This window comes from Entelurus aequoreus, linkage group LG11, assembly GCF_033978785.1.
Source record: "Entelurus aequoreus isolate RoL-2023_Sb linkage group LG11, RoL_Eaeq_v1.1, whole genome shotgun sequence".
NCBI lineage: Eukaryota > Metazoa > Chordata > Actinopteri > Syngnathiformes > Syngnathidae > Entelurus > Entelurus aequoreus.
In genome coordinates this window covers 63,417,619-63,429,999 of record NC_084741.1, presented here as the reverse complement: position 1 = coordinate 63,429,999, position 12,381 = coordinate 63,417,619, and the positions used below count along the sequence as shown (strand labels likewise).

General features: G+C 35.4%; 1 protein-coding gene across 1 annotated transcript in view; it reads right to left on the bottom strand.

Moving 5' to 3' along the window:
- Positions 1-11,482, bottom strand: part of bves (blood vessel epicardial substance) — a 29,551-nt gene extending 18,069 nt beyond the window's left edge. The window contains exon 1 of the mRNA XM_062063747.1: positions 11,345-11,482. The gene's annotated coding sequence lies outside the window, so the exon portion shown is untranslated. The remainder of the gene's footprint in view (positions 1-11,344) is intronic.
- Positions 11,483-12,381: the final 899 nt, after the last annotated feature.

Here is a 12,381-nt window from a genome sequence, read left to right as displayed (position 1 = left end):
ATACTGAAGTGTAAATGCTGCATGTTTAGTGAGTATTGTCATGATCCGTGGTCCGGATCATGATTTGTTATGTTCTGTTAGTTTTGGACTTCATAGTTCCTGTTTTTGTGCACCCTTGTTTGTTTAAGTTACCATGGTTACTCATTATTTCCACCTGTCTCTGATTAGTGTTTCCCCGCTCACCTGCTTCCCGTGCACTAATCAGAGGCATTATTTAAGCTTGCCTTAGCCAGTCAGTCGGCCTGGCGTCATTATTTGCTTCATGCAACCTGCTACGTAAGTTGTTTGTTGATTGATTGATTGATTGATTGAGACTTTTATTAGTAGGTTGCACAGTGAAGTACATATTCCGTACAATTGACCACTAAATGGTAACACCCGAATACGTTTTTCAACTTGTTTAAGTCGGGGTCCACTTAAATTGATTCATGATACAGATATATACTATCAGATATATACTATCATCATAATACTGTCATCACACAAGATAATCACATTGAATTATTTACATTATTTACAATCCGGGGTGTGGGGGGGGGGGGTTAGGTTTGGTTGTTATCATCAGTCATCAACAATTGAGAACAGAGAAATGGATATTGGAACAGTGTAGGTCTGGCTTGGTAGGATATGGACAGCAAGTAGTAGACAGACAGAGAGAGAGAGAGAGAGAGAGAGAGAGAGAGAGAGAGAGAGAGAGAGAGAGAGAGAGAGAGAGAGAGAGAGATCAGAAGGCATAAGAAAAAGTATCTGCATTTGATTGTTTACATTTGATTATTAACAATCCGAGGAGGGTGTTAGTTTAGGGTTGTAGCTGCCTGGAGGTGAACTTTTATTGCGGTTTTGAAGGAGGATAGAGATGCCCTTTCTTTTATACCTGTTGGGAGCGCATTCCACATTGATGTGGCATAGAAAGAGAATGAGTTAAGACCTCTGTTAGATCGGAATCTGGGTTTAACGTGGTTAGTGGAGCTCCCCCTGGTGTTGTGGTTATGGCAAAGTTTCATGCCAAAGTTACAATACGTGATTATTTCTTGTCCATAGTCCATGCTAAGTGTTAGCTTTAGCTTCGAGTGCGATCAGGCACGTTGTTCTGTCGGCTCGTTTTCTGTTTTTTGTACCTCTTTGAGTTTTGATAGTTAAATCGTGTCTTACCTGCACGCCATGTCCGGAGTGGTACGTCTGCATTTCGGGAGAACAAACTGCGAAAACCCCGTCTTGACAAGTATTTGCAGTAAAGTTGGAGTATTATCGTTGGAACAGTTACGTTTTCAAGAAAGACCAGTTTTGTCGCAATAGTCGTTTGTTTTATGAAATTATTCGTGACATGCTTGTTTCCAACAGTTGCACCCATTTAAAGGCCTTTCAATTGTTTTTTCTAAAATCAGTATAGCCTAGCTTTCAGCTGACATTATTCTATAACTATTTGTGCACAAGACATGTGTTTGTTGATATTGAGCATTTACTTTCCACATTAACAAGGTTACTTTCCTAAAGCAAAAGACTAGTCCGACAAATTTACAAGCTAACACTTGGTCCCAGGTCCGCCCCTCCTTATACGCAGATCAAGCACTTTGTGTAGGGCCCTGCGATCCGTGGGGGGGCCCCATTACTGCAAACGTTTACCTAGCTCCGTCCTGCTCCGTCATTGATAAGCTATGACGGCAAATTTCACAGGAAATACTCATTGTCCTTGGTAGCGCGCATCTGAACAGTCCTACTCGGTGACAACTCAGGAAGACTTGCAAATGTATATTTTTACTATGTTGCATTTATTATTTAGCACTAAAAAAGTAATAATGAACAATCTTTTCCCATGAATTCGTTTTAGTACAAAACATGCTTCCAATTAAATTCAATTTTTATTTAAAAAAAAGAAAACTTTTTTTTACATAAATAAGGTGTGAAAACATGAATTGTTAAGTAAGGCAGCTCAATTTAAAAATATGCTCAGGGCCCCAATTTAGCTAATGGCGGTTATCTGCTTTTTTTAAATTTTTGGTGTGCAGTATGGGTGTTAAAATAGTGTTTTTTTGTTTTATTATTCAGCCACACAATAAAAAAATACTGGGTTATTTTGATAACCCAATTTATGAGTTGCTAGTGTTGGGTTAAATTTTGGAGTTTTTTTTATGAATAGCAATCCATTTTTTGGGTTAGAGGGGTAATATCTTAACTCAATTTCTGGGGTTATCAAAATTACGAAGCATTTTTGGGTTGTTTTTTGGGTAAAAGGCTTTTTTTTTTTCTATTAAAAAGTTACTTTTTTCTTCAAAATAATTTTATTATTGATTAATCTCATTAACATTATTTGCAATCACCCAACATTGAGTGAGCATAACTCAACCTTTGGGTTAAATAATTCAACCCAATCTACGATGAGGTGGCGACTTGTCCAGGGTGTACCTCGCCTTCCGCCCGAATGCAGCTGAGATAGGCTCCAGCACCCCCCGCGACCCCAAAAGGGACAAGCGGTAGAAAATGGATGGATGGATGGAATTCAACCCAATATTTTGATTGGGAATAACCCAACATTTAGTTATCATAACTCAACTTTTTGGGTAAATAGCTCAATGCAAAAGTTGGGTTGAAAAAATGTACCCAAAATGTTGAGTTAAAATAACTCAAATAAGGTGTTCGTCCTTTTCTGAACCAGCAGTTGGGTTAAGATTGGATTATTTTTTAACCCAACATTTTTTAGTGTGAATACATGCAAAATGTGTTATTTATTACTCATAGTTTATCGTGATGTTTTATATGTAAAAATCTGCCCTGCAACTACATTATAAAGTGTCATTTCTCTACTGCTAAAACTCATCACCCGGTAGCATATAGACCATATCTTGGCAAAATACGGCCCGCGGGCCACATGGGGCCCGTAAAGATTTCCAATCTGGCCCGCCGGGTGTCCTACATGTTTTTTTAGACCTTTAACATCAAAACTGTAGCCGGCATTAGGATGTGCAGTGCTGTTATTAGATGACCGTAAGTCTTGAACTATAGAAAGTATTTCAGTGGTTGAAATCTGCGCTTTTGAGTTTTATAGGAGTTATTACGGTCCTCTACGTCACAGACCAGGAACAAAGGGGTTTGTTTTCAGAGCAGCCAGCTCCAAACGCTTGTGTCAGTAACGGAGACATTTTTGCAACAAATTTCTGCATAAAAGTGATAATATATTATATTGTTGTTGTGTATTACCCGTTGCATTCATATGTTGCTGTTTGTTACATTTTTGTTGTGTTTTCCTTGATTGTAAAAGATACACAACTATCTAGGAGCTGGTCTGAGAAGTAAAAGAGGAGCGATGTTCATATGTTGTTAATATTCAGTCTTTTATTGTTCATAGTTATTTTGTAAATCCCACTTTCTTTATTTTAATGTACATTTTGGGTGTCCCATTTAGTAAAAAACTGTAAAGTTCCATTCCATCTTTTGGAGGTGGTCTGTCATAACTTTTTTAGAACTCTATTGGACATTGTGACTTTTGGTTTTAGTGGTCCTAAAAAAAAGGGACCCAAATACACATACTGTACAGCAGATGTTTTACAGCTAAATGTGTCTATATCATTTGTACACACTTATACATTGGCCGCCCCAGATAAATGTTTTTTCTCAATGTGGCCCCCGAGTCGAAATATTTGCCCATCTCTGATACAGACCTATTTAATATATGTGTCACTTTACTTTAATCCAAGATCATCATATGTACAGTATATCATATTTTTGTTTTGTTTTGCTTGATTGTAAAAGATTCACAACTATCTAGGAGCTGGTCTGAGAAGTAAAAGAGGAGCGATGTTCATGTGTTGTTAATATTCAGTCTTTTATTGTTCATAGTAAACATTGTAAATTCCACTTTCTTTATTTGAATGTACATTTTGGGTGTCCCATTCAGTAAAAAACTGTAAAACTCCATTCTGTTTTTTGGATGTGGTCTGTCATAACCTTTTTAGAACTCTATTGGACATTGTGACTTTTGGTATTAGTGTTCCTGAAAAAAAGGGACCCAAATACTCATACTGTACAGCAGATGTTTACAGCTAAATGTGTATATATGATTTATACACACATACACATTGGCCGCGCCAGCTACATTTTTTTCTCTCAATGTGGCCCCCGAGTCAAAATATTTGCCCAGCTCTGATATAGACCTATTAAATAAATGTCACTTTTACTTTAATCCAAGATCATCATATGTACTGTATATCGTATCGTATCATATGCACTGTATATCATATCTTTGTTGTGTTTTGCTTGATTGTAAAAGATGTCTATCTAGTAGCTGGTCTGAGAAGTAAAATGGGAGTGACGTTCAAATATTGTTAATATTCAGTCTTTTATTGTTCATAGTTAACATTGTAAATCCCACTTTCTTTATTTTAATGTACATTTCGGGTGTCCGATTCAGTAAAGAAACTGTAAAACTCCATTCCGTTTTTTGGAGGCGGTCTGTCATAACGTTTTTGGAACCATATCGGAACGTTGTGACTTTTGGTATTAGTGTTCCTGAAAAAAAGGGACCCAAACACACATACTGTGCATCAGATTGTTACAGCTAAATGTGTCTATATCATTTATACACACATACATACTTTTTCTCTCAATGTGGCCCCCGAGGCAAAATATTTGCCCAGCTCTGATATAGACCTATTAAATAAATGTGTCACTTTACTTTAATCCAAGATCATCATATGTACTGTATATCATATTTTTGTTGTGTTTTGCTTGATTGTAAAAGATACACAACTATGGAGGAGCTAGTCTGAGAAGTACAAGAGGAGCGATGTTCATATGTTATTAATATTCAGTCTTTTATTGTTCATAGTTAATATTGTAAATCCCACTTTCTTTATTTGAATGTACATTTTGGGTGTCTCATTCAGTAAAAAACTGTAGTATTCCATTCCGTTTTTTGGAGGGGGTCTGTCATAACTTTTTTAGAACTCTATCGGACATTGTGACTTTTGGTATTAGTGTTCCTGAAAAAAAGGGACCCAAATACACATACTGTACAGCAGATTTTTACAGCTAAATGTGTATATATCATTTGTACACACTTATACATTGGCCGCCCCAGATAAATGTTTTCTCTCAATGTGGCCCCCGAGTCGAAATATTTGCCCATCTCTGATACAGACCTATTTAATATATGTGTCACTTTACTTTAATCCAAGATCATCATATGTACAGTATATCATATTTTTGTTTTGTTTTGCTTGATTGTAAAAGATACATAACTATCTAGGAGCTGGTCTGAGAAGTAAAATGGGAGCAATGTTCATATGTTGTTAATATTCAGTCTTTTATTGTTCATAGTAAACATTGTAAATCCCACCTTCTTTATTTTAATGTACATGTTGGGTGTCCCATTCAGTAAAAAACTGTAAAACTCCATTCCGGTTTTTGGATGTGGTCTGTCATTACTTTATTAGAACTCTATCGTACATTGTGACTTTTGGTATTAGTGTTCCTGAAAAAAAGGGACCCAAATACACATACTGTACAGCAGATTTTTACAGCTAAATGTGTATATATCATTTATACACACATACACATTTTTTTCTCTCAATGTGGCCCCCGAGGCAAAATATTTGCCCAGCTCTGATATAGACCTATTAAATAAATGTGTCACTTTACATTAATCCAAGATAATCATATGTATTGTATATCGTATCGAATCATATGTACTGTATATCGTATCGTATCATATGTACTGTATATCATATTTTTGTTGTGTTTTGCTTGATTGTAAAAGATACACAACTATGGAGGAGCTGGTCTGAGAAGTAAAAGAAGAGCGATGTTCATATGTTGTTAATATTCAGTCTTTTATTGTTCATAGTAAACATTGTAAATCCCACTTTCTTTATTTTAATGTACATTCTGGGTGTCTCATTCAGTAAAAAACTGTAAAATTCAATTCCATCTTTTGGAGGTGGTCTGTCATAACTTTTTTAGAAATCTATCGGACATTGTGACTTTTGGTATTAGTGTTCCTGGAAAAAAAGGGACCCAAATACACATACTGTACAGCAGATTTTTTACAGCTAAATGTGTATATATGATTTATACACCCTTATACATTGGCCGCCCCAGATACATTTTTTCTCTCAATGTGGCCCCCGAGTCGAAATAATTGACAAGCTCTGATATAGACCTATTAAATATATGTGTCACTTTATTTTAATCCAAGATCATCATATGTACTGTATATCATATCGTATCATATTTACTGTATATCATATCATATCATATGTACTGTATATTGTATCGTACCATATGTACTGTATATCGTATCGCATCATACGTACTGTTTATTGTATCGTATCATATGTACTGTACATCCTATCGTATCATATGTACTGTATATCGTATTTTTGTTGTGTTTTGCTTGATTGTAAAAGATGTCTATCTAGCAGCTGGTCTGAGAATTAAAATGGGAGCGACGTTCATATGTTGTTAATATTCAGTCTTTTATTGTTCGTAGTTACACATACACATTTTTTTCTCTCAATGTGGCCCCCGAGGCAAAATATTTGCCCAGCTCTGATATAGACCTATTAAATAAATGTGTCATTTTACTTTAATCCAAGATCATCATATGTACTGTATATCGTATCGTATCATATGTACTGTATATCATATTTTTGTTGTGTTTTGCTTGATTGTAAAAGATACACAACTTTGGAGGAGCTGGTCTGAGAAGTAAAAGAGGAGCTATGTTCACATGTTGTTAATATTCAGTCTTTTATTGTTCATAGTTAATATTGTAAATCACACTTTCTTTATTTTAATGTACATTTTGGGTGTCCCATTCAGTAAAAAAACTGTAAAATTCCATTCCGTTTTTTGGATGTGGTCTGTCATAACTTTTTTAGAAGTCTATCGGACATTGTGACTTTTGGTATTAGTGTTCCTGGAAAAAAAGGGACCCAAACACACATACTGTACAGCAGATTTTTTACAGCTAAATGTGTATATATCATTTATACACACATACACATTTTTTTCTCTCAATGTGGCCCTCATATATGTGTCACTTTACTTTAATCCAAGATCATCATATGTACTGTATATCGTATCATATCATATGGACTGTATATGGTATTTTTGTTGTGTTTTGCTTGATTGTAAAAGATACACAACTATGGAGGAGCTGGTCTGAGAAGTAAAAGAGGAGCGATGTCCATATGTTGTTAATATTCAGTCTTTTATTGTTCATAGTTAATATTGTAAATCCCACTTTCTTTATTTGAAAATACATTCTGGGTGTCTCATTCAGTAAAAAACTGTAATATTCCATTCCGTCTTTTGGAGGTGGTCTGTCATAACTTTTTTAGAAGTCTATCGGACATCGTGACTTTTGGTATTAGTGTTCCTGGAAATAAAAGGGACCCAAACACACATACTGTGCAGCAGATTTTTTACAGCTAAATATGTATTTATAATTTATACACACTTACACATTGGCCCCCCCAGACACAATTTTTCTCTGAATGTGGCCCCTGAGTTGATATATTTGCCCAGCTCTGATATAGACCTATTAAATAAATGTCACTTTACTTTAATACAAGATCATCATATGGACTGTACATCATATCGTATCATATTTACTGTATATCATATCATATCATATGTACTGTATATTGTATCGTACCATGTACTGTATATCGCATCGTATCATATGTACTGTATATCGTATTTTTGTTGTGTTTTGCTTGATTGTAAAAGATGTCTATCTAGGAGCTGGTCTGAGAAGTAAAATGGGAGCGACGTTCATATGTTGTTAATATTCAGTCTTTTATTGTTCATAGTAAACGTTGTAAATCCCACTTTCTTTCTTTTAATGTACATTTTGGGTGTCCCATTCAGTAAAAAACTGTAAAATTCCATTCCATCTTTTGGAGGTGGTCTGTCATATCTTGTTTAGAACTTTATCGGACATTGTGACTTTTGGTATTAGTGTTCCTAGAAAAAAAGGGACCCAAATACACATACTGTACAGCAGATGTTTACAGCTAAATGTGTATATATGATTTATACACACATACACATTGGCCGCCCCAGATACATTTTTTTCTCTCAATGTGGCCCCCGAGTCGAAATATTTGTCCAGCTCTGATATAGACCTATTAAATATATGTGTCACTTTATTTTAATCCAAGATCATCATTTGTACTGTATATATCGTTTTTTTGTGTGTTTTGATTGATTGTAAAAGATTCACAACTATGGAGGAGCTGGTCTGAGAAGCAAAATGGGAGCGACGTTCATATGTTGTTAATATTCAGTCTTTTATTGTTCATAGTAAACATTGTAAATCCCACTTTCTTTATTTGAATGTACATTTTGGGTGTCCCATTCAGTAAAAAACTGTATAACTCCATTCCGGTTTTTGGATGTGGTCTGTCATTACTTTATTAGAACTCTATCGGACATTGTGACTTTTGGTATTAGTGTTCCTGGAAAAAAGGGACCCAAACACACATACTGTACAGCAGATTTTTTTACAGCTAAATGTGTATATATCATTTATACACACATACACATTGGCCGCGCCAGGTAAATTTTTTTCTCTCAATGTGGCCCCCGAGTCGAAATATTTGCCCAGCTCTGATATAGACCTATTAAATAAATGTGTCACTTTTACTTTAATCCAAGATCATCATATGTACTGTATATCATATTTTTGTTGTGTTTTGCTTGATTGTAAAAGATGTCTATCTAGGAGCTGGTCTGAGAAGTAAAATGGGAGCGACGTTCATATGTTGTTAATATTCAGTCTTTTATTGTTCATAGTAAACATTGTAAATCCCACTTTCTTTATTTTAATGTACATTTTGGGTGTCCCATTCAGTAAAAAACTGTAAAATTCCATTCCATCTTTTGGAGGTGGTCTGTCATAACTTGTTTAGAACTTTATCGGACATTGTGACTTTTGGTATTAGTGTTCCTAGAAAAAAAGGAACCCAAATACACATACTGTACAGCAGATGTTTACAGCTAAATGTGTATATATCATTTATACACACATACACATTGGCCGCCCCAGATACATTTTTTCTCTCAATGTGGCCCCCTAGTCGAAATAATTGCCCAGCTCTGATATAGACCTATTAAATATATGTGTCACTTTATTTTAATCCAAGATCATCATATGTACTGTATATCATATCGTATCATATTTACTGTATATCATATCATATCATATGTACTGTATATTGTATCGTACCATATGTACTGTATATCGTATCGTATCATACGTACTGTTTATTGTATCGTATCATATGTACTGTACATCCTATCGTATCATATGTACTGTATATCATATTTTTGTTGTGTTTTGCTTGATTGTAAAATATGTCTATCTAGCAGCTGGTCTGAGAAGTAAAATGGGAGCGACGTTCATATGTTGTTAATATTCAGTCTTTTATTGTTCGTAGTTACACATACACATTTTTTTCTCTCAATGTGGCCCCCGAGGCAAAATATTTGCCCAGCTCTGATATAGACCTATTAAATAAATGTGTCAATTTACTTTAATCCAAGATCATCATATGTACTGTATATCGTATCGTATCATATGTACTGTATATCGTATTTTTGTTGTGTTTTGCTTGATTGTAAAAGATACACAACTTTGGAGGAGCTGGTCTGAGAAGTAAAAGAGGAGCTATGTTCACATGTTGTTAATATTCAGTCTTTTATTGTTCATAGTCAATATTGTAAATCACACTTTCTTTATTTTAATGTACATTTTGGGTGTCCCATTCAGTAAAAAAACTGTAAAATTCCATTCCGTTTTTTGGATGTGGTCTGTCATAACTTTTTTAGAAGTCTATCGGACATTGTGACTTTTGGTATTAGTGTTCCTGGAAAAAAAGGGACCCAAATACACATACTGTACAGCAGATTTTTACAGCTAAATGTGTATATATCATTTATACACATATACATATTTTTTCTCTCAATGTGGCCCCCGAGTCAAAAAATTTGCCCAGCTCTGATATAGACCTATTAAATAAATGTGTCACTTTACTTTAATCCAAGATCATCATATGTACTGTATATCGTATTTTTGTTGTGTTTTGCTTGATTGTAAAATATGTCTATCTCTGAGCTTGTCTAGAAGTAAAATGGGAGCGACGTTCATATGTTGTTAATATTCAGTCTTTTATTGTTCATAGTTAATATTGTGAAATCCCACTTTCTTTATTTGAATGTACATTCTGGGTGTCCCATTCAGTAAAAAACTGTAAAACTCCATTCCGGTTTTTGGAGGGGGTCTGTCATAACTTGTTTAGAACTCTGTCAGACATTGTGACTTTTGGTATTAGTGTTCCTGAAAAAAAGGGACCCAAACACACATACTGTACAGCAGATTTTTTTACAGCTAAAAGTGTATATATCATTTATACACAAATTCCTACTTTTTCTCTCAAAATATTTGCCCAGCTCTGATATAGACCTATTAAATAAATGTGTCACTTTACTTTAATCCAAGATCATCATATGTACTGTATATCGTATTTTTGTTGTGTTTTGCTTGATTGTAAAATATGTCTATCGAGGAGTTGGTAAAATGGGAGCGACCTTTATATGTTGTTAATATTCAGTCTTTTATTGTTCATAGTAAACATTGTAAATCCCACTTTCTTTATTTGAATGTACATTTTGGGTGTCCCATTCAGTAAAAAACTGTAGAACTCCATTCCGGTTTTTGGATGTGGTGTGTCATAACGTTTTTGGAACATTGTGACTTTTGGTATTAGTGTTCCTGGAAAAAAGAGACCCAAATAGACTGTACAGGTACATTTTTTACAGCTAAATGTGTATATATCATCACACATACACATTTTTTTTTCTCAATGTGGCCCCCGAGGCAAAATATTTGCCCAGCTCTGATATAGACCTATTAAATAAATGTGTCACTTTACTTTAATCCAAGATCATCATATGTACTGTATATCGTATCGACATACGATAACAAATGACAATGAGAAGCATTGCTTTGCTGCAAAATATAACATGAAAAAATTGTTGATTGAATCAAATTAGACTTTGACTTAGTGTAAATGCTCTAGCATTGATGTCAGTCATCAACCAAGCACAAACAGGAAGTTATGTATATTAACTTGCAAATAAAACATGCTTGAATATATTTCAATACACTCCCATGCACATGCATGGTGAATTATTCAGCAATACAAGAACTGCAGAACATGTCTCTAAAAACCACAGTTGTTACAAAAATAGATGCACATATGCTCACTCTCCATTGAGAGATGTCTCACACCTACAACTTTCAGAGTTAACACCAAGAATATAAAAAGGCTTTGTAACTCACCAACAGCCAGTAGAACAAGAAGACGAGCAGCCAAGACCGAAGAATGGCTTCTTTGAAAGAGTGTCACCCGTGAGATAGTGAGGGAACAAGCTGGACCCTCAGATAGGGGGCTGCACAATGTGCGTCGCACATTCCACGGGCTTGACAAGCACGGACTAAAATGGGCTGGGAGTGAGGCTGCAGTGACTGTGACCTCCGCCAGGGGGGGCTAGAACACACTTCAAACACGTGTTGTGTTCACTGAGGGCCACCTGTAACAGTGAATATACACGAATATCAACATATAATAGCCTTGTTACACAATGTGTTTTTGATTATTATATTTTTTTACTAACATAACGATGGATAACTTGCTTTAAAATTGTAAGTAAAGATGACAAGCACATGTTAGTATATATTTTATTCAGAAAGTGTTTTTTTTATTTTTTTATTTCCAGCCTTTCGCAGCCACATAAGTAACATGGTGGGTCATAAATGACGCAGGAAATTATGGGGTAGGCCTCCTTAAAATTATAGAGCGAGGAACCAAGATAAAATGTGGAAGGCTACTGTAAAATGAAGAAGAGGGCCACAAATAAGATGAAGAAGTGAGTGACGGGGAGGCCACCATAAAAAGAAACGGCGTCCACAGTAAAATGATGTGGCGGGCCACGATAAAATGAAGAAGCAAGCCACAATACAATTATGGGACAGAGGCCACAATAACATGAAATGGGGTCCACAGTAAAATGACGTGGCCGGCCACCATGACAAAATGAAATGGCGTCCACAGTAACATGATGTGGCGGGCCACGATAAAATGAAGTGGCGAGCCACAAATAAAATGAAGAAGCGAGCCACAATACAATTATGGGACAGAGAGGCCACGATAACATGAAATGGTGTCCACAGTAAAATGATGTGGCGGGCCACAATGATAAAATTATGGGACAGGGGGCCACCATAAAAGGAAATTATGTCCACAATAAAATTATGTGGCGGGCCACAAATAAAATAAAGAAGCGAGCCACAATACAATTATGGGACAGAGAGGCCAC